This window comes from Peromyscus californicus, unplaced genomic scaffold (genome assembly GCF_007827085.1).
Source record: "Peromyscus californicus insignis strain IS unplaced genomic scaffold, ASM782708v3 Scaffold_8__1_contigs__length_139910024, whole genome shotgun sequence".
NCBI classification, from domain to species: domain Eukaryota; kingdom Metazoa; phylum Chordata; class Mammalia; order Rodentia; family Cricetidae; genus Peromyscus; species Peromyscus californicus.
Genome location: NW_026294606.1, coordinates 83,103,113 through 83,124,926, shown reverse-complemented (window position 1 = coordinate 83,124,926; position 21,814 = coordinate 83,103,113).

Genomic DNA, 21,814 nt, shown 5'->3' with positions numbered 1-21,814 from the left:
TACTTTGTTCGAATATTGTGGCACACATCCATAGTCTCAACTACTCAAGAGGCTGAGGCGTGGGAAACATTTGACCTCAGAAGTTTGGGAGTCAGCTAGGACAACACAGTGAGACCCTGTCTTAAGAATAAATGTAACTGAATAAATAAATAAACAAGCATCCAATAGCCATCATGCTTCTATCCTATATTTTCTTAGCATACATGTGTCATGCATCTTTATACAGTGTGTAGATGCCAATATACACACAAAGGAAGGATTTGTTTATTTACCTCTATTAGATCATAAGCCCCTTGAGGACCAGGCCTTGTCTATTTTCTTCTCTACCATCTCAGTCCTTCCTAGAACAATGGAAGCTACTCAGTAAGTATTTGTAAACAGAAAGAAGGAAACAGGCCAGCTGGAGGAGAGAGGTCTGGTGTAGCCAAGGTACAGCCAGCCCCTGACGCATCTCGTAAGTCTCTCTCTTTGTCTCTTGCTAGCTGGATGAGACTGGCTGTCCTTGTCTCTCAGAGAGTGATACCAGTAACCAGAGGCTGTGAGAAATTTCTGGAGGTGTTCTTTGGAGTCCTGTCTACATAGCTCAGCCAAGTGGCTCCATGTGGGAGAAGTACCCGGGGACAGTAACTATGAGGATCCTGAGTAGTACTGGTGGCCAGGGAAGAGGGAAGACCAGCTCAGGCTGTTCTGAGGAAGCCAGTCTTGCAGAAGGAGCAGGGAGGGCATGTTCTGACCCAGGAGGTGCTGACTGGCAGGTGGTCAGTGAGGAAGATGCTGGGTGATGGCCTAGGACAAATTCTTCTCTGAAAATCTGTTCTTCACCTCTTGATCCCATAGGGTCTTTCTGAGGATCAAAAGAAACAGTGCATACTGACTTCTCCTTACACCGTGAAAAACCTTCTCTTTCTCCTTCTCTTTCTTCTGGTTTTTCAAGACAGAGTTTCTCTGTGTAACTGTCCTGAAACTCTCTTTGTAGATCAGACTGGCCTCTGCCTCCAGAGTGTTGGGATTAAAGGTGTGTGTCACCACACCTGGCTGAAAAACTTCTTAAAGGATACACACCTGGCCCCTATTCTCTAAAGGCAATGTCCTCAGGGGTAGGCAAGGATAAATAAACATCCCTGACCGTGAACATAGTCTGCTGAGAGACACAGTTCCCCACAAGTTTATCTTGTCATATTTCCACATGGGTTTGTTTGTTTACTTTGCAGTGTTAGGGATGGAGTCTATCAGCTTCATGCATGCTAGCAAGCACTCAACACAGAGATGTATCGCAGCTCTTTTGTCTTTTTTTTTTCTTCAGAGACAGTATCTCATTATATATCCTTGGCTGGCCTAGAACTCACAGAAATCTGACTCTGCCTCCCAAATGCTAGGATTAAAGGCACATGCCATCACACCTGACTCTGTCTATTTTATATGGGTGCATAGTAAATCAAATGTACTCTTATCAATTATCATTCCTTTAAGAGCTATTATATACTGTATTCGTTAAGATTCTCTGCCAGAACAGAACTGATAGAATGAATCTTTCTATATGTATATAAAGGGGATTTGTTAAAATGGCTTACAGGCTGTGGTCCAGCTAGTCCAACAATGGCTGTCTACCAATGGAAGGTCCAAGAATCCCGTAGTTGTTCAGTCCACAAGGCTTGATGTCTCAGTGGTCTTTAGTATATGTTGGTATCCTGAAGAAGTAGGTTCTAATGTCAGGGAAGGAATGCAAGCAGGCAAAGAGAGTGAGCAGGCAATGAGAGCGAGCTTCCTTCTTCCATGACCTTTATATAGACTGCTAGCAGAAGGTGTGGCCCAGATTAAAGGTGTATAGTCCTACCTCAAAGATCTGGATCAAAGGTGGGTTTTCCCACTTCAAATGATTTAATTAAGAAAACTACCTCGGGGCTGGAGAGATGGCTCAGAGGTTAAGAACACCGGCTGTTCTTCCAGAGGTCCTGAGTTCTATTTCCAGCACCCACATTGTGGCTCACAACCATCTGTAATGAGATCTGGCTCCCTCTTCTGGCCTGCAGGGATACATGCAAACAGAATACTGTATACATAATAAATAAATAAATCTTCAAAAAAAAAAAAAAAAAGAAAGAAAGAAAGAAAAAAGAAAAATACCTCACAGGTCTGCCCATCCACTTGGGTTTTAGTTAGTTTCAGATGTAGTCAAGTAGACAACCAAAAATAGCCATCACATACACTTTTTGGAAAATGCTAAATTTTTCTAACATAAACATTACATTGGTCTTTGTTGAAATGACCTCTTTATCTCTTTCTTCCGGTTCTTGGGGGCTTTGTTTGTTGTTGTTGCTAGGTTTTTGTTTGTTTGGTTTTGTTCTTTGAGACAAAGTCTCAGTATGTATCCCAAACTGGCCTAGAATCCATGTTCTCTTGTCTTAGCTTCTCCAGTACTGGGATTATAGGTGAATGCCACACCTGCCTTAATCTGTTTATATACAGATATAGATATAGATAGATAGAGTATATCTATATCTATATATATAGATATAGAGGTATATAGATAACACTCTGGCCTACTCCTGTCCCTGCCATCTCCCCCTTTAGTCTTTCCAGAATGACCATGACATTAATTTGGGAAGTCTGTTTCCTGGACTCATTACCCACAGATTCTTTTAGTAATTTCTCTGTCTAATGAACATGTGTTGAGGATTCAGTCTGTGCCAAGTGCTATTGCATCAGGATAATTCAGCAAGCTGACGATTTAGGAAGAACTTGGAGGAGAATCAAGCAGTGGAGGGGGATAATGGCTTTAACTACAGGGGTCCAGCATTTCCGAGGGATGTCCTCAGGAGGCTCACAGAGAAGATGGCATCTTCGTGAAAACTTGAGGTACAGAACAAGCCTCGTGTCTCGGGGAAGAGCACACTGGGAGATGGAACCCACATGTACAGAGGCCCTGAGAGTAAGTTTAAGGACAAGAACAACAGGAAAAAGGAGCAGAAGAGGGTCCCTAGCAGGAGATCAGGGGTGGGATGGCGCGTGCAGGGAGGGCCTTGAGGCTACTTTGGAAACTCAGACCTATGTCTGAGCAAAAGTGTTGTTTATACAAACAAAAAATAGAAGCAATATTAACTTGAAAGTATGAGTTTAATAATGTATGCCGTTCGATGAAAAACCAAGCAATACGTTGATGAGGTAGATATATACTTGGAAAAATACTTACCTATTTTAAGAGGAAAAACAAGAAATAAAAGCACATTTTATTATATAAAACCATTTTGTAAGAGTAAATTATTATTAGCTTGTAGAAAAAAATTAGTGATCCACCTAAGTAGCTAACTTAATCAGGCCATCTGCTGCTTTCAGTGGGGTTCTGTGTCAGGTGCAAGTTGCTGGCCCCCAAGCCTTCATGCCCGGGACACCAGGTGGCACTTGATTTGAAGATCTTTTCTGATGGATCTGAGGTATCTCCGATGGGAGTATCATTCAATGCTTTCTTTTGTCCTTCACAGCAAGAGAAGTGCTCGTTCTGGCAACAAACGCACAACCTCCCGTCAAGCCTGTTTCCCCAGTATTGTGTCTTGCATATGGTTCTTTTTCCCTAACACTTTTTGTTGTGTTTTGTTTTGAGATAAGGAAGTCAAGAGATGACACACACCGGGCTTTCAAACTACCCATAATCACGGTGTAGATAATGGCAATCGCACAAATCCTAAGACTGGTTATGTGTGACTGAATGCTGTTCACATTCAGATACTCCTTACGCCCTACCACCTTACTTGAGGAGAATCAGGAAATTCTAAATTTCCACACTGAATGACACACTCTCCCAAACCCAACTCCACTCATTTCTTAATGATGTTCCCCCTAAGAAATATAACTGATACAATTACACTGACCTGGGGTGAGTATGATCCTTAAAACAGGAAAAAACAAAACAAAACGAAATTCGACATGTCTTCGTCTTTCTTCAGTTTTGCTTTGCACTCCTGGCACACTTTTATGGTTGTGGCTGCTTATGGTAAACTAGCATCATAATGGTAACAAAAAAAATAGAGCAGACAGCTCTTCACAATGTGCACACGATTTCCCTTGAGTCATTGCGAGGAGAAAGTCGCCAGGTGCCCCTCCAGGAACTCACTACTATGTACTTACTCCTGGCTAGTCTGGAACTTACTATGTAGACCAGACTGCTCAAACTTGCTGAGATCTACCTGCTTCTGTCCTGAGTGCTGGGATTAAAGGTGCATGATTTTTTTTTTTTTTTTTAACAACAGGCTTTCATTTATCCCAAGCTGACTTGGAACTCAGTATGCAGCTGAGGATGGCCTTGAACTCCTCATCTTCCTGACTTCCCCTCCTGGTGCTAAGCTACAGTTCAGCCTTAGTTTTTGTTCTGAGACTCTTGCTATCCAGCCCAGACTGGTCTCCAACTTTGGATCCCTCTGCTTCAGCTTTCCAAGTACAGGGATTATAGGTCTATGTACCAGGCCTGGGAACCTTGGCCAAGCTGCACAAATTCTCTGAACCTTGATTTTCTCTTTCATATAAGTATCATTTCTAACTTTCTCCTAGGGTTACTGTGAAAGCCAGCACTCCCAGCAGAGGTGGGGAGAAGGACTCACAATTGGGTCCCTCATGGAACCTCTCATGGATGCCAGGGATTTTCCTGAGGGCTGACGATGGAGAGGTCTGGAACCTGCTAGCATACATTTCCAGTGTCCAAAGCCCTCTTCATCCTGGAAACAGTGAACCTCCCAGTGAAGGCTCTGAGCACACTGCCAAGAGAAATGATAAATCAGAATTAATCAGTGCTTTAGTGGATTTTCAATTATTGTCTAAATGATATTTTTTTTCTTTAAAAATATTTATTTGTGTGTGTGTGTGTGTGTGTGTGTGTGTACACACACACATGTGTTTGCAAAATGTGTGTCTGCTACATGCACACATGGAAGAAGAGTATATTACATGTCCTGCTCTATTGTGTTCTACTTGATTTCCTTGAGACAGGGTCTCTCACTGAATCTGGAACTAGACTGGCAGCCAGCGAGCCCCCATGACCCTCTCATCTCTGCCCCCACAGCACTGGGGTTGGAGGCCTGTGTGGCTATGCCTGGCCTTTTACATGGGTCCTGGGGGGTTATTGAACTCAGGTTCTCATGCTTGCATGGCAAGTATTCTTAACTACTAAGCCATCTCCCTGACCCACACATTCATTTCTCAACCTTATAAACAAATATGTTCCTTTTTGCTACCACAGTCAAACTGCAAATCAGATTTAAGAGCCTGAAGATAGCCAAAGGAGTCAATAAAATAGTACCTCTCCATTGTCAGACAGCATGCCAACATGAGATTTACCATCTTCTATCCAGTGTTGGTAAGCAGTTTGGGGAACTTCTCTTCTTCATAGCTGTGTGATTACTGTAATCCTAGAGACCTCTGGAACCAAGAGTCTCCTACTTCTCACCTTCTTCTATCCATATCTTATTAGTAATAACTATTTTGTGAATTTTGCTGTCCCACTCAAAAGGCTATGATGAGGGAATACACTATATCCAAGGTATATATATATATTAATATTTTGCTTTTGTTTTTATTTCTGTATTTTCAGTACTGGGCATGGAACCTGGGACCTTGTACATGCTAGGATAGCTGAGTTGTAACTCAGCTTCCACATACTTATACTTGAAACAACAAAAATTAGCTTAGAGCTGGATGTGGGGGTTCGTGTCTATAACCCCAGTATTCGGGACTGATCAAGCAGCCAACCTGAGCAAGAGTATGACTTTGTTTCAGTAGAACAGAACAAAACAAAACACCTTTGGCTATTTAGTTAGAAGTGAGGATTTTAACATTTAACTGTTACAGATTGTAATCAAGTTTCATTTTGTTTTGTTTTGAGACAGAGTCTGATGTAGCCCAGGCTGGCCTGAATTCCCTACATATTGGCTAATGACCTTGAATTTCTGACCCTCCCCCCGGCCCCTTCCCCCCTGCTTCCAGCTCTTAGTGCTGGAGTTGGATGTGTACCACTGCATCCAGTTTAGGCAGAGCTGGGAATGGAACCTAGGACTTCATGCATTCAAGCCATATGTGTATTCTCTTAACCGTGCTACACTCCCAGCCCCTAGGTTATATTTTTCTATTTATTTTGCTTTATGTGTATGAGTGCTTTGCTTATGTGTGTGCACCACATGTATGCCTAGTGTCCACAGAGGTCAGAAGAGGGAGTTGGAGTCCCTGGAACTGGATGGAGTATGGATGGTTGTGAGCCACCATGTGAGTGCTGGGAACAGAACCTGGGTCCTCTGAAAGAGCTCATAACCACTGAGCCGTCTCTTCTGCCCCTCAACCCCTAGATGTTTGTTCGTTTGCTTGGTTGTATCAGGTCCAAAAGAAACCCTGGATAAACAGCTAATTGTGGTGCCTATTAGCATACCCAAGCCCACTCTGGCCTCTAGGAGCTCCAGGCAAGAACCTGTTGAAAGGTTTATAACACGCCCCCATGGTCGGGCGTGTTCGCATATGCCCAACAGACACTTCCACCTAGCCAGTTCCAGGTCAAGATAGCCATTTCCGGGTCAGGGCATCTCGTGTGACCAAGATCCGTGACGTTCCATTGGCTACGTAGGCGCGCAACATGGCCATGTGATCTACGCGCTTGCATGTAGTAGTGACGCTGATCTGTCCACGCCCAGCCTTTAAAATCCGGCGCCATGTTCCCAGTTCCTTCTTCTTCTTCCTCCTTCTTCTCCACACATGTGTTTCCTGCAGGCCTGTTCACTCTCTGTCCCTTTACCTTTAATAAAACTCTTGTTAGCGGATTCTGTCATGTTTCGTGGCATTTCCTTGCAGGGTAAGAACACAACGCAGCCGAAAAACTAACACCTGTTACGGAGTCCATCTGGTATCCTGGCTCCTCTGAGTTCTTCTCACCCCACCTCCTACCTCAGACTTCTCCAGCCAACGGGCTTCCCTTCTCCCGGCTTCCCGTTCCTGTATAGCTGTGCCATTTAGGCCATGTGCCCTCTTGGTTTGCTTGGTCCTCTCTCCACCTCCTTTGCGCTCTCTCTGGATCCCCCCACCCCCCTTCATGGCCCAGTTCAGTCTACTGGTCATGTTTAGTCTACTACTTTCTCTCCCATCTCTTCCAGATGCCTCTGGCTGTACTCTCCCTCATAGCTACAATAAAAACCTTCTCCTCAACCACACCTTGGAGTGGTCCATGTCCTCATTTCATCCAGGTTGTTTCTGTCAGGCTATTCTACTAGAGACTCGATCTTCCTGTGATGTACTCTCATGCACAGAAACGAGTCAGAAAATGTCCATAAAAGATCAAATGTCTTTCCTTCTGGCCAGGAGAATAAAATCTCTGGACTGCGAAGAGATCTAACATAGCAGTGGGGCTGGCCAATCATTTGACCAATGGACAATCCTCAAGAAGGCAGGACAATCCCTAGGAAGGTGAGTTAACCCTAAACCATGTTGATGAGATAGGCAGAGTAATTATACCTTTAATGAGATAATGTACTTCCTTCCCAGAATTCTCACTTCCTACTGCAGGGGGCCAAAGTCACGAAGCTTCATACATCTTCCCACTTTTCTGAATTATTCAGAAAAGCCTAACTTTACATTTCCTTCCATCTTTTATCTAACCATGCTGTTCCTAACACTTTGGGCTTCACTCTTCACATGCTCTCTCCTCCAACATATGGCTGGCTCCCTGTCACCCTGTGGCTTACCCCATTCTAGATAACTCATTTCCACAGACTTTTCTTCCTTCTCTTCATTTTCCTCCTCCAGGGGGCAGCTGATTTTACAGCTTGCCTGCCCTAGCTTTTTTCTTTTAAACTCTAATAAACCTGTTCTCAAGCTTCCATTTAAGTCAGTCCCTAAATTCTTTTATTAATGAGACCAAGAACCCCAATAGGAAAGTCTCGAATATTATTAAGGACTCGCCTTAATAATCTTCTTCCCAGGGGCTCAGAAGAGAAGCTATGAATGGCAAGAATTATTTTTGGGAAAAGACTCTAAGTACATCAAACTCTTTTGTCCATCTACTTTATTCCTCTGGGATAAAATCCTATCTACACAGCTTCAGTTCTGTTCTCATGCCTAGCTCCTTTCTTGCCTGATTTCTCTCTACCTTTATCTGCTGTCCCCTCTAAGTTCTATCTTAATTCTCTCATCTTAGATCATCTGCCCCATCTTGGTCTTTCTCATCTTATTCTTACTCATCTGGCTCTTCCTCCTCTTCCATCTCATTCTTCTAGCTCTCTAGTCAAAATCCTCAAAAAATCCTCCCGAAGTCTCTGAGGTTTAGAGTTATAGAACCATGTGATAGCAGTGCTCTAGCCAAAGCAAGGTCACAAGGCTTGAATTCTTCTTGCAGGGTCATAAAGGCAGACAAGAGTTTTCCTCAGGCAGTGACCATCAGGCTTTCTTTTACAACCCAAAAGGGGAGTGGTAAAGGAGGAGGTCAACAGAGAGCTAAAATCAGTTAATATATCAGAAAAAGGAAATTTATGTGCTCAGACTACATTCCTAGAGATGGTTAGGTAAATGTTAGGAGTCTATAGTGTTAGTATAAATACCACTAAAGCTGTATAAGAAAGGAGGGAGGGTCTGAGCTTAATTTGCCTTAATTCAGGAGATCATTTGGCCTTGGATGCTTGATAGGTATTTCAGATAAAATACACTGTTATGAGTTCTCAGAAGCGTACACAGCATACAGGAAATCATTGCAGGAATCAGCTAATATATATACAAAAGCTAAAATATCACTAAGACTTCTTAAGCCATGGCTTGACCTTTGGAAAAGTCCTTGATCTTTCCAAGCAGTAGCTTTTGTGATACTAGCTGAATTCCATTATATTTTCCTGTGGCCTGCAGCAGGAAAACCCGGTCTCCCAATGTCATTAATCAGTTCTTCACTTTGTTCTATGCCTTCTCTGCTCTAGTTCTTCAAAACTCCAGGCACTTTGGGATCTCATACCAGGGAGCTGCATCCTGAAGAACATCAGAAGACCCATGAGCTCTTACCTAGCCACACTTTAGCCTTTCACTAGAAAGTGCTTCCCTCAGGTAGCTTTTCCCTCAGTGCATCCCTTTGTGGATGGTAGCTTCCCTCTCAAGGCTTTTCCTGTGTATTTCATTCTGAACTGCCCTTGGTGTCTGAGGGACCACCCGTGTCCACATTCTAAGTGCCATTTATGAAAGGTGGGGTTTCCCAGGGAAGCTCAGACCATTGTTGCTCCTGTGGCTTTTAGGCAGGGTGCTCTCATTGTTTTACTGATAGCTCCTGACAGAGATTGGAGTTACTTCCAGATATAGAGGGCAGATATGCCAGGATACACTTCTCATTACATTTACAAGTACACTGTTTCAGAAAAGGTATTGATTTGGATGACAATACACAAGCCATCCTTAAAAAAACAAGACAAAATAAAAGAGGATAACCTTGGACTTAAGACCCTGCTGTCATCTCCGGAGTCCTGGGATTCCAGTCCAGAACCCATCTCCTTGGCATCTCAAACTGCCTCTTAAAACACTTAACTATTTACTAGAAAATACAGAGTCACTCCCAGCCCCAAGCTTTCTTTTCCTGTCAGATTATTCCAGTTGCTTTTATGGTTTCTGAAGCTGTGTATTCTAACTTGTACTACACTGCTCTCCGGATCATGGCAGCTAATTCCTTTCTTAAAAATCAGTTTGATAAGACACTTAATTAAATATTTTAGCTAATATTCATGCATTCATATAATGTATTTGGATCCAAACTATCCCCTATCCCCTTCCCACCAATTTCTCCCTATGCCCCCCCTTTCCCCTTCCAACTTCATGTGATCTTTTTAAAAAATTTAATAGACATCAAGTCCATTTGGTGGTGGCTGCATGTGCATGGTATGGACCATCAACATGGAGAGCCTCTCAGGGGCCCACACCCCCCGACAAAAAGTTAACTCTCCCTCTCCCAGTAGCCATCAGCTGACAGTGTCTCCTCAGATAGGAGTGTGACTTCATGAGCACCTGGAATTTCGGCTGGCTTGATCTTGTGCAGGTCTTGTACAAGCTGTCTGAGCTACTATGAGCTCAAGTGTACAACTGTGTTGTTTGGAAAATCGTGTTTGGTTACAGACCTACACTTCCTTTAGCTTTTACAGTCTTTCCACTCCCTCTTAGGAAGATATGTGATAAAGATGTCCCATTTAGAGCTAGGCACTCCTCGGTCTCTTGTTCTCTTCACATTGACCAGTTGTTGGTCTCTGTATCAACTACCATATACTGGGGAAAAAAAGCCTTCTGATGAGGATTAAGAGACGCACTAATTTATTGGTATAAAGAAAAGTTTATTCCTATGTCCATTTAACAGAACAATAGTAAGTTCTCCCCTAGGGCCTGTGACCTAGTCAGTCACTGATTTTTTTTTTTTTTTTGACCCAGTGGTACCAGGCATGGGGCCAATCTTAAAGAGTAGGCTTTAAATGCAGGCAGAGAGTGGTTGGTTACTCCCATAATATACATGCCATTGTTGTACCCAAAGGTATATTTTGCTGAGCAAGTGGTTATTGTAGCTCTCAGTTTCACATCTGGGTACGGCTGATGGCTGATGGTTTCTCTCCCGGTACTGTGCATAGAACCTCCAAGCCCCATGAAAGCTAACCAATAGGAATGAAGCTTCCACATCAGTACGTAATTGATTTCTCCATGTTCTGTGACTCAGATATATAATATTTTCAACAACAGGTCCTTTTGTTGTTATTTAGTTATTAGTTAATTAGTTACTTTGTTTTTGAAACAGGGTCTCACTATGTAGCCCTGGCTTGCTTGGAACTGGCTATGCAAACCAGGCTGACTTTGAACTCAGAGATCTCACTACCTCTGCCTCCTCATTGCTAGAGCTAAAGGTGTAGGCCACCATACCTGGCAGAAATAGTCTTATAATCAAGTTCTGGAGGGTAACCAAGAGCAATGGCAAAACCCTGTGATGTTTTGGAGGGGCATATGGGATCCCATTGACCAACAATTCAAAAAGGAGTAACCCATACCTGGCATCTGGTGTTTTATTTGATAGCCAGTAGTGTCTGGGATGAGGTAATATGCCCTCATTAAAGGGTAACTCCATTTAAACTCCATATATATATGTGTATATGGAGTTTAATATATCCTAATATGATCTATATTAGGAAGCTTCTACAGTAGTAAGTTTCCATATGACATTTCCAAAGGTTTTAATGTTATTGATCCTTCCTCATACTCCCTCCCCTATCTTGCGCTCCCATCCTGAACCCTCCCCCTTCTAATCACCTACATTCCAGCCTCCTTTCCTTGAAACCCACCTCCACAGGACCTCACTAGTCTCCTGTCTTCCGTGGGCACTCCAATGTAAAGACACACATTAAAGATTCAAAGCTAGCATCAACATACAAGAGAGAATATGCAGTGTTTGCCTTTCTAGGTCTGGGTTACCTCACTCAAAACGATTTCCAGTTCTACCCACTTACTTTCAAATTTCGATTTTTTTCTTTACAGCTGTTTTTTTTTTTTAAATATTCCTTGTTCCCCATTACACTCTCAAATGTTCCCCCACCCTGCCTGCCTGCCTAGAAGTTCTTTATCAACATACAAACTTCTCTCCTTCCAATCCCCTCCCTCAAAAGTTTTCCCTCAGTGGTTATAGGGATACTTGCAGACTCTTCAGGACAGGAGTGATACCTCATCTGTTTTCATTTAGTTCCCAGTTAGCACAGACCTTGTGGCTCTAAGCTGAACACAATGGTCAGAATTCTGGACAACTGGGCCATCCCAGAAGGATGGATGTAAACTTGATGGGGGGTTCCTTCCCACCCTGAACTCACCCTTTTCTCTTGGGAAGGAGAACTTCATCTCTCAGACGTCCAAGGCCGTGTCAGTGCAGTCACAACGTGGCCGTCAGCAAAGCCTTCCTTAGTGGACTGTTTGCCTTAGTTCGTTTTCATCTGTCGGCCCTACTGTCCTCACTTTCAGGTTATCAACTCTCCAAAGGATCCCAAGCTGGATTTTGCAACTGTTAGAGATTTGCCAGATGGATTTTTCTCCCCAGTTTCTTGTTTATGGCTTCAGCAATTTGGTGTATTACAAATAAAAAGTGGCTTCAACCCCCATTTAAAGGAAAACCATCACTTACACTAGTGGATGAGGATGACTTATCTCTGCTCCTTAAAATAACTCACTTTAATAGGAGCAAAGTACTTGTTATTGGACAGTCTTATAGAACGTCTGGCTAATTTATAACCTTTCACATTACCAAGAGGGGAGAGCAGCTTACATCTGAAAAGAACGGGCTGTTTTCCTGCTGAGCAAGTTAATAGATTTTATTATTTTACTTTCTCCTTGCCATTCATAATTAAGCTAAAAGGAAAACAGCCAAGTCGTGCCTGTGATCCCAGTACTCAGGAAGTGGGGGCAAGAGTATCAGGAGTTCAAGGTCATCCTCAGCAACACAGCAAGTTTAGGTTATCCTGGGCTACAAGAGACCCTGTCTCAAAGAAACAAAACAAAACATGGTAAGAAAACAGTGAAAAAAGAAGACAGTGGGGGTATCAGTCAAACACAATTCTCACAAAGTTTTGCTGAGCCAGTAAATTAGAAGGGGGACATGGGGCATGAAAACCTGAAAGCAGGGTTATGATATGAATCCCAGAACTTCTGGCATCAAATTCCATTAAGACATTAAGATTACTCTATTGTGAGCCTGAGCATAAAGAAATGTGTTTCTTCTTTTATTAAATTCTAAAGGATGAAAGAAAAAAAAAGAATTAACACCACACAAAACTGGTTGTGATAGTGTATGCCTATAATCCCAGCACTCAAAAGATGGAGGTAGGAACATCAAAAGTTCAAGGTCACTCTCAGGCTACAGAGAGAGTTTGAGGCCAGCCTGGGCTACCTGAGACCCTGTCTTCAAACAGAAAACAGAGGAACTGCTAGGAAATGTCCAAATTTCTTTTCTCTTTTCCTCGCTTCTGTTAGACTGTCTTTCTTCTTATATTTAAACTCCGGGTTCCAAAGGGAGAGTTCGAAGCTGTTTGGAGATATATTAAGTCAGACAACACCAGATGACAAGTAGCAACTTAATTCAGAGCTAAAGACACAGAATGCTTTTTATTAGAGGAGCAGAGTGGGGGGGGGGAGCAGACGGAGAGGCTCATTAAAGTTATGCTGTGGATGAGGCCAACAGGGGTTGCTTGAGCTCTTAGGAGAAATTACTTTAATGTTCTCATTAATTCTCCAGTTCATTTCACTGGTTTCATGGGCATCAAAGATATTTTCTCTGCAGCAAATATTTGCACAGGAGTTCTGTGTCAACAGTGAGAGGCTCTGGATTTCAACAAATTGGCTGATGCCTCTTGGGACATGTAAAAGCTGAAGGCAGGGCTTGCCACACCCTTGAGAAGGAAATCAGTCCCTCTGTAGCTCTCCAAACAAGTCAAGTGGCTACTTTCTGCTGGGAAGATGCAGGACCCAAGGAATGGGGATGTGGCTCAGAAGCGGAGCACTTCCTTAGTGAGGGTGAGAAGGCCACGGGTGCCATTTCTGAGTGGGGAGACAGGAGGGTGTTGTTGGGGGCATCAAAGAAATAATTTCAGATCCTAATAAATATGGGCTATAGGGGATTAGCCAGAGCTGAGCTGTTGATGTTGTTATCAGAACTTTAACGCCTCTCCACTGTAGAAACCTCTGAGGTCTTATATCTTCATCCTAGCTTGGTCCCTTATGAGGACTCCTGAGACTCTGGGATCAAGTCCAGGCAGAGTCTATTAAACTTGAATCATAGCTGGGAGTGTCTACAAGGGGAACAAATATAAAGAGTGCATGTACATGCAGTGGAGTGAAATGTGGGGTTTGGGCGGTATGCACCATGGAGGCCGTCAACACAGCAATCCAAATCTTCCCTTATAGGTCCTCAGGCAAATCCAGAAGTGTTGGCCAGGCCTTTGCCCCCAGAGCCATGCTCTTGCCAAACAAATCTGCATTGTTCTTGTTACAGGAAGAAACACTGAGCTCTTGGGGACAATTTGTGTTTATTTTCCTTCTGTGTGTCTCCCCAAGAGTTTTAGTGAGGACTTAGTTAGCCTTATCAGAATCTGAGCTCCCTACACTCTAAAGTCCTAACAATATTTGGGGTGTGGGTGCATGTACACATGCATTCATTCATTTGGTGGCCAGAGATTCGTGTCTGGTATCTTTTTGTTGTTGTTGTTTTTTGTTTTTGTTTTGTTTTTCTGAGACAGGGTTTCTCTGTGTAGTTTTGGAGCTTGTCCTGGCTCTCGCTCTGTAGACCAGGATGGCCTCGAACTCACAGAGAACCGCCTGCCTCTGTCTCCCAAGTGCTGGGATTAAAGGCATGCACCACCGCCACCACCACCCAACATGGAAAGGTTTATTTATTTTTTCTTCATTTATACTTACACATCACAGTCCATCATTGAAGGAAGTTGGGGCAGGAACTTAAGCAGGACAGGAACCTGGAGGCAGGAAAATATGCAGAGGCCATGGAGGAGTAATGCTCACTGGCTTTCTTCTCATGGCTTGCTCAGCCTGCTTTCTGATACCACCTAGGACCACTTCCAGAGCTGGCACCATCCTCCGTGGCATGGGCTTACCCACATCATTCACATCACAGGCTTTCCCACAGGACAATCTGGTGAAGGCATTTTCTCAGTTGTGGCTCCCTCTTCCAAACTGACTCTAGCCTGTGTCAAACTGACATAAAAACCAGCCAGCACAGTCAGCATCAATATTATTTGTTTGTGATAAAGCTTGAAACCTCTTACTTTGCATTTTATCACTCAATTAAGGACCACCTACCCAGGAATGGCAACCGCCCACAGTGAATTGGGTCATTCCCATTAATCATTGATTTAAAAAAAATGTTCTACAAATTTGCCAAAGACAGTCTGGATGGAAGCATTTTCTCAATTTGAGTTCCTCTTCTTAGATAACTCTAGCTTTCGTCAAGTTGACAAAAAAAAAAAAGTCAACCAGAACATGATGTAAAATAAGGAGAGAGTCCACAGTCAATAGCACCAAATAATTATACTACAGTGTCTTCCTACACGTAGCAGACTTAAGCAGGAAGGGAACATCCTCAACTCTATCCACAGCGATCGTTGCCTTTTCTTGCTGGATTGAGAAACCCTGTCTGAACACATTTGACACCATGTGTCAACAGTCATAAGACTGCTTTGATGGTGGCCAGTGTGTTGTTTTCTTAAGCTCTCATTTAGAAGTTTGTTTTTTCAGCTGACTGGATTTGTCTTGGGCACCCTGGTGGTAGAAAGCAACATTCTGTTCAGTTGATATGGAAAGGCAAACTGAGATTTTCATGGACCCCTTCTTTGAATCTGACAGTCTCAGTGTGCTGCATGGAAACCCTGCAAGGACAGCTTGCTCTGCAGCTTGTTTTTCAAAACAAGTTTTTTGGTCTTCCAGGATGGGAGGATTCTGTTTAAAGCATGTACACTGTGAATCACAGTTTCAAAGGAACATGACAAATACAGATCTCAGCCAAGCAATTTGTAAAGCTGGATGGCTGACACAAATCCAGGAGAGAGCAGAAATACAACCCAAACAAAAACAGGGTCGAGTGCCTTGAGGTAACCCAAAGCAACGCAGGGCAGCTAGTCAGGATGAAGAGGACAGAGTGAGCCAGGTCAGGGAGCAGACCCTAGAGGTGGAATTGCTTTGATGAGTCAAGCAACCTTAGATGACAAGTGCCTCCAAGACTCTGAGAGGAGTCAGGATGCATCTTGTGATAGTCTGAATGAGAAATGTTCCTCAGACTAGTGCGATGGACGGCTCTGGAGAGCCTGGTTAACAATGCTAGCGCTAGTGATGTGTGGGCCTTTGGAGTGACCTGTGGGAGCTCATGACTCTGGGCCAGACGCTCCATGTGGACATCGATCCCTTTGAGATGGCCGCTTACCTGAAAGATGGTTACCAAATAGCCCAGCCAATCAACTGCCCTGATGAACTGTTTGCTGTGATGGCTTGTTGCTGGGCCTTCTACCCAGAGGAGAGGCCTAAGTTTCAGCAGCTGGTCCAGTGCCTTACAGAGTTCCATGCAACCCTGGGAGCCTACATCTGACTTCACTCCCAGCCCCCCAGCTCAGAAGAAGGTGCCTGATGCAGATGCTCTGCATGCACTGCAGCGCCTGCAGAAGCCCATGCATCTCTCAGAACACCGTGCCTTAGGAAAGCTTTCAAACTGAACTAAAGACACACTTCATGTGGAGTATTTTCTAAAAACCACTTCTATTAGGTTGAACTGAAAGGGGTTTTGTAAATTTTTTTGGCCAAAAATTTTTTAAAATATCATTACTTTGGACTAGGGGGTACATTCTTAAAAAAATAAACAGTTGCCGGGCGGTGGTGGCGCACGCCTTTAATCCCAGCACTCGGGAGGCAGAGCCAGGCGGATCTCTGTGAGTTCGAGGCCAGCCTGGACTACCAAGTGAGTTCCAGGAAAGGCGCAAAGCTACACAGAGAAACCCTGTCTCGAAAAACCAAAAAAAAAAAAAAAAAAAAAAAAAAAATAAACAGTTTTAAAAATTAAAAAAAAAGAGAGAGAGAAATGTTTCTATAGGCTTTGGTCCTTGAACACTTGGTCCCAGTTGTCGTAGGGTTTCCATTGCTTTAATAAAGCATCATGAACAAAAGCAACTTGGGGAGTAAAGGGTTTATTTCACCTTACAGTTTCACATCACATTTGTCTATCGCCAAAGAAAGTCAGGGCAGGGACTCGAGACAGAAACCTAGAGGCAGAAACTGATGCAGAAGCCATGAAGGGATGCTGCTTGCTGCCTTGCTCACCATTGCTTACTCAACCTGCTTTCACAACCCAAGACCATCTGCCCAGGGGTGGTACCACCCACAATGAGCTGGGTCCTCCTACATCAATCACTAATTAAGAAAATGCCCTACAGGCTTGCCTACAGCCTCATCTTATGGAGGCATTTTCCCAATAAGGTTCCTTCTTCTCCAACGACTCTTGCTTATGTCAAATTGACATAAGCAAGGGCACTACTTGAAATGATTAGGGGGTATGGCCTTGTTGGAGGAAGTGTGTCACTGGGGGTAGGCTTTGAGGTTTCAAAAAGCTCCTTCCAAGCCCAGAGTCTCTTCCTTTGGATCAGGATGTAGTTCTCAGCTATTGCTCCAGTGTCCGCCTGCGTGCTGCCATGCTTCCTGCCCTGATAATGGACTAAACCTCTGAACTGTAAGCCAGCCCCAACGAAATGCTTTCTTTTATAAGAGTTGCCTCGGTCATGGAGGCTCTTCACAGCAATAGAACACTGACCAAGACACCCCACTTCCTGTTCACTCTCTATTTTGTGGTTGAGGATGTGAGCTCTCAACTTCCCGCTCTGGCCACCATGCCTGCCATGTGCTGCCATGCCTGACAGATGTGATGGATTCTTGTTCTTCTGGAACTATCAGCCCACAACAACAAACAACGACAACAACAACAACAAACTGTCTTTCTTCCATAAACTGCTTTGGTCGTGGTGGTTCATCACCGCAACAGAAAAGTAATTAATGCAGGTCTGAACAAGCAAGCACCAAAGCTCTTCAAATGTGCTTGGTTTCCCTTAGGAAACCAGTTCTACACAAAGCCTGGTTATTTTTAGTAACACAACCCCATGGTTAATTAACACAAATTCCCATGGTTCTTCTCATGCATTTCATGACCTTTTACTTTTCTTTTATAGAAAAAAAATTTAGACAAGGTCTCATATGGCCCAGGCTGGCCTTGAACTCACCGTGTAGGCATGGTGACCTTCAATTCCTAATTCTCCACCTCTGTCCACAGTGCTGGAATTTCGAGAATGCACCACTCCTGCTTTTTTGTGGTAGTAGGAATTGAACCCAGAGCTTTGTTCCTGCTAGGCAAGTGTCCTACCAACTGAACCACATCTTCAGCTTTTATGATCTTTCTTCTCACTAGTCACATATAAACAACGGGCCCTTCTTGAGCTTCTAGCTTCAGAATGTATCCGTGCTTCCCATTGGAGCCATGATCCTCATGATCATAACTGCTGGAGTTATGCATGTCTATTCTATTCACGGAGTTATGCACGGCACCTGCACTCTTACAGTGCCTAGGAGAGGCTCATTGCATGTTTGGTGAGTGAACAAATACACAAACAAGTGCATGCTTGTGCTTTGCCAGGCATTCTGTGTGCTCACTGATTCGTTCACAATCTTCTTCATGATCCCATGAGACGGGCAGTTACTATTGTTTCTGTTTCACAATTGAGCAAACTGTGTCCCAACAAAGTGAGTTCATTTGGCCAAGGGTACATGGCAGAGGCCACAAACCCAGGCCACCTGGCTCCTGAGTCTCCTTCTGTGTTCTTCATGATCAGCCGTTGAACTTCATACACGCCTTTGCAGTTTCCCAGAAGTCGTCCTTGCTTTTCATTTCCTACAGCACTCTTCTAGCAGGTCAGAGCATTTTCTACAGAAGCCTAAATACAAAGGAAAGTCACTGCTTTGTTTTATTTTGTTATTTACTTCGGGACAGAATTTTATGTAACCCCAGTTGACTTGGAACTCTTAATCCTCCTGCCTCATCCTCCTGAATACTAGGATTTCAGGAGCAAACCACCTTGCTTCATTTCATTTTGCTCTTTTTACTATTTTTTTAAATGTTGTGATTAATTTTTTTAAAAGTTTATTCTTCTCTTATAGAATACATCCTGACCACAGCTTCCACTCCCTCCACTCCTCTCAGCACCCCCCTCCCCATCCACTAGTCCCCTCCTCCTCCCCCGAGAAAAGAGGAGGCCTCCCAAGGACGTCAACTGAACACAGCACAGGATGCAATAAGATCAGGCACAAACCCTCACCTCACGGCTGGACAAGGCAACTCAATAGGAGGAAAGGGGTCACAAGAGCAGGCACAAGAGTCAGAGACACCCCCACTCCCACTGTCAGGAGTCTCCCTAAACACCAAGCCAACAGCCATGATGTATGCAGAGGACCTAGCGCAGATCCATGCAGGCTCTGTGATTGTTGCTTCAGTCTCTGTGAGCCCCCATGATCCCTGCTTAGCTGATTGTGGGGTGGTCCTCTTCTGGTCTCCTTGACCCCTCCTTGATCCCATAACTCCTCCTCCTCCTCCTCCTCTTCTGGGGAACTTCCCGAGCCCCAAGGGGAGGGACCCAATGGAGACCTCTAACCCGGACTCCCTCTGTGTAAAAACGTCATAGTTCTTTTAAATTTAGATTTATTCACTTTATGCTTAGTGTTTTGCCTGCAAGTAAGTATGTGCCCTCACTTGCATGCCTGCATAGATGAGAAGAAGATGTTAAATTTCCTGGGACTGGAGTTACAGACAGTTGTGAGTTACCATGTGGATGTGGGGAACTGAAGCTGGGTCCTCTGCTAGAGCAGCCAGTCCTCTTAACTGCTAAAGCACCTCTCCAGCCCTGCTGTGCTCTTGTAAAAACACCCATTAAGCAATATTCTTATTGCTTATACCAAAGAGCCTTGAATTAACTTAGCTGTTGAAGAAAGCTAAGGCTAGAGAATGGAAATATTACTTTAAAGAGAACTATTAAATTTACATTTCCTTCCAATAGATGGTAAGTCATTACAGTATTTTCATAAAAATTTATGCTAAAAAATTTACCATGTGATAGCACAAAAATTCATTTTTCCTTTCTTTATTTTTCTCCTCTTCCCATAAAACCATTCTGAAGAAGTAGGAATGAGGAACAATTGCCCAGGCCATAAAATTGTAAATGTTTTTTAACCCTTAAATTTCTAATCCAAGTCTCTATATCTTTGGGTTTTGGGGGAAAGACAATGATCTTGCTAAGTTGCCAAATCACCTCAGGCTTTAAGGAATATTTCCCAATGTCTATCAGAATGGCTGAGCAACAGGGCCTTTCCAAAGGTGGTCTCCATCCCCCCAAGAGAACATCTTTTTTAATCCACGATCAGTTTCCTTCTACAATACCCACTGATCTTCCAGCTTCTCTTTAGGTTCTCTCTCTCTCTCTCCCCCCCCCCCCCCAATTTTGATTTTTTGAGAAAGGATTTCTCTGTGTTGCCCTGGTTATCCTGGAACTTGTTCTATAGACCAGGCTGGCCTCAAACTCAGAGCTCTGCCTGCCTCTGATTCCTAAGTGCTGGGCTTAAAGGTGTGCACCATCACACATGGTCTGGGTCTCATTTTTTTTAACATTGAAATTGCACAAATTGGAGTCCATGGGATAATAAACTAAAAAAAGAAATGAAGAGAACACGAAGTTGGCGGGTAAGGAGGAGGAGCTAGATCTAGGAGGAGTTGAGGGGAGGAGTTGAAGGGAGGAGTTAAGGGTGCATATGATCAAAATACACCGAGTGAAATTCTCAAACAATTAATGCGTTTTTTAATTAAAAAAATTAAATACTTCACCTACCAGCAAGATGGCCCAGCAAGCAAAGGACTTGCCATCAAGTCTAATGATTTGCATTTGATCTCTTTGCCCACATCGTGGAGGGTGAGTTTCAACACCCACAAGCTGTGCTTCAACCTTCATGTATGTGCAGTGGCAAACACATACATGAACACACACACAGGTAATTTAAAGTTTTAAAAATTAAATACCTCCCAGCACTCGGGAGGCAGAACCAGGCGGATCTCTGTGAGTTCGAGGCCAGCCTGGGCTACCAAGTGAGTTCCAGGAAAGGACAAAGCTACACAGAGAAACCTGTCTCAAAAAAAAAATTAAAAAATAAATACCTCAATGCTGGGGAAACAGCTCAGCAAATAAGAACACTGTGCAAGCCTGAGACCTGAGTTCAATTCCCCACACTAGCTACAAAAGCTGGGCTTCATTGTAAGTCCCTATAACACCAGCATTATAAGGGGTGGAGACAGAGGGATGGCTGGAGTTTGAACGCTACTATCCTAGCTTCCAATTCAGTGCACACCCTGCATTCAAACGTGTAAATGCGTATACACACGTGAGCACATATTATACCTGCATACATATGTTAAAAAGAAAATACCTCCAAACATACATTTTGTGTAACAACTCTCTTCAAAATAAAACCGTCCATCTTGGAAGTAAGCTCCTTAAGGCACAGGCTATTCTAGAGAAAGGAGGAACTGGGAAGCTTGTTCAGCTCTGGAAGCAAACAACTCAAAAGCTACAGGAAGTCTCTGAAATTGACAAGATTCACTAGGCCTCTCCAGCTCCAAGGATATATCAGCTGCAAGGACTGCTTAGATAAGCTGAGCTGCCTAAAAGAGTCTCAGACCAGCCAAGCTGCCTGGAAGAGACAGGGATCAGCTGAGCTGCCTGGGAGACACTCGGAGCAACTGAGCTGCCTGGAAAAGGCACTCTCTACCCTGTTGAGCTAGCTGCCTGCAGGGTATGCAGTGTACCACAGCTTTCCAGCTTTCATGAGCTGTCACCCATGCTGGGGTGGGTTTTGTTGGTACAGCTGTCTCTGAGTCATTTCTGCTCCCATATTAATGTAAGTAACCCTAATAAAACTCATCAGTTCACCAAGTTGGATTTTGGTGGTAGCTGTACTTTGTTCTTTTGCTGGCTCCCATATCTGTTCACATTTCCCCAGGAATAGCATTGCACAACAGAACATAATCTCAATAGTAAGAATTCACAGTTCACAAGCTCTAAGCTGGCTGATGTCAATCTGCACAGTTCTAAAAGGAGACCCATCAATACAATGACACTGCTCTTTATTTTCAAAACTCTCATGGAGGCGAATCTGCATGCTCACACTTAATAGAGATGATACTTTGAAAACACATAGTGTAGACTGAGAGCACTATTAACACCACTTA